This window comes from Nannospalax galili, unplaced genomic scaffold (assembly GCF_000622305.1).
Source record: "Nannospalax galili isolate Female #2095 unplaced genomic scaffold, S.galili_v1.0 scaffold203, whole genome shotgun sequence".
Taxonomy (NCBI): Eukaryota; Metazoa; Chordata; class Mammalia; order Rodentia; family Spalacidae; genus Nannospalax; species Nannospalax galili.
Window position 1 is genome coordinate 1,183,666 of NW_008351640.1, and position 1,952 is coordinate 1,185,617.

The 1,952-nt window shown below is 42.2% G+C and overlaps 1 pseudogene; it reads right to left on the reverse strand.

Annotated features, from left to right (window-relative positions):
* Positions 1-698: 698 nt before the first annotated feature.
* Positions 699-995, reverse strand: LOC103746388 (annotated as a pseudogene).
* Positions 996-1,952: the final 957 nt, after the last annotated feature.

A 1,952-nucleotide genomic window follows, 5' to 3' on the forward strand; every position in this document is an offset into this window, starting at 1 on the left:
AAAAAAAAAAAAACCTCATTCCATTGATATTCCAGCTTCGAACTTGGTGAAACATTTCCCTTCAGGGGAGCCATTAACAGCGTCATCAAATGCTGACCAACAATCCTTGCTTTCACTGAAATTTATTATCACATACACTAAACATTCAAATTTTCATCTTTGACAGCACATTATCAAAACTGTTGGAAAAACGGGACCACGGTGACCAGATGTTACAAAGGGCACACAATTCTGACAGGATGATGACCAAGGAGTGTTTTTTTGTTTTTTGTTTTTTGTTTTTTGGTTTTTTTTTTTTCCTTAAGAAAACAGTTTACTAAAATGGACACGACTAGAAGTCATCTAAAATATTCAAGACACATTAAATGCACAACTGAGACTCCAAATTGCCATTTAGTATGCTCTGGGTCACAGGATGTAAAACTAACCCCCATGGAATGTTACACCGACACTCAAGACAGATACAGCCTCCCATGATTTAATATCCCGCTATTTTCTGGTTGTACCAAAAAATAACCAGCGAATGGTTTCACCTCTTTAAAAAAAATCATTTACACTTAAAAAATGGAATAAGGTGGGATTTTCCCCTTTCAAAAATGTTTCTAGAGCTACTAAAAACTTTCATTTACAAAATAGCTGATAAAAATATTCCTCTGGATTGTACAAGGGCAGCGGGGAGGCTGAGGGCAGGATGTGGATCAGTTGGCGTCTTTCTCTTCTCATTCATCAGAGGCAGGGCTCTCCTCATTGCCTGTCTCTCTGTTCTCCGCAGGCAGATCTTCTCTGGCCTCCTGGTTGCCTACTTCTGTCTGCTTTCCCCTTGCGCCCCTTTTTCCTTTTGTCAGCACTTTTCTGTCAGAAGACTTATCCTTTCCCGTGGCCTTTTTTGACTTGGAATCCACTTTGGCAGGAGCAGGTTTTGCCAACAGCCTCGCCGATCTGCGCTTGTGCTCCTCTTTGCCCACCGCCTACGAGCTGACCTTCCTCTTGAGCATCTTGGTGGCGTGGCAGGCACGTGCGAAGCAAAGGGCCATCACCAGCTGAGGCCTGGACGCTGCTCCTTCCTCTGCCCCAACTGTTACCTGGGCCCTTTTTTAATTGAACTGACATGGGTCCTGTGTTGGATGACATTGCTGCCACAGGCTCAGGTGAGCAAGTCTCCAGTGGCCTGGAGGCCTCCACCTCCCTGTGTTCATGAACCAGCCCTGGCTCTTACAATTTTTCTGCCTCCTCTTCTGCAATTGTCTCTGAGCTATGTGTGGGTGAGGTTCCATATAGTAGTCCCATCCTACACTCTAAAGTCATTTATTCTCCAAAACCTTGCCAGTTGTGGGAGAACCATTTGACACTGATTGCTGCTGGGTAAGGGAGAGTATGACTTACATCTGACCACTGAATGGGCTGACTAGACTCCAGTGGACACATTTACACTGAAGGACATTTGGGTACAAACACCTGAATGAATAAGACTCAGCATGCATGGCAGAGTGCATAGGGTTTGGTGGAGGGATGGGGTAGGCATGGATGGAGGAGGGGTTAGGATTTGAGTCGGAAATGCTGTTTGAAATTTAAAAAGCTCAATATATTAAAAAAAAAATAAAATGTAAAGCTTTCAATAATTAGAGAATGGGAAGTCAAATGGAATGAATATACTCCCATGCAAAGGATTTCGAACTCTGGCTGTGCTTTACCTGTCTAGATTTTGAAGAAAATTCTCTTGGTACCCGTTCTTCTTTATTCTTTGACAAAATATGCTACTGCCATTGAACTCTAGACATAAAGACCACTGCAGTTATGAGTTGATCATAGGCCAACTAATGCATCTCCAATAAAAACGTAAAATCTTGTCTTCAGAGCTAGTAACCTTTTCTTCTAATTTTAGTCCTTACAGATGATACCACTTTTTATGTTTGTTTTTTGTTTGTACATTTTGTTTGGTTTGGTTTGGTTTA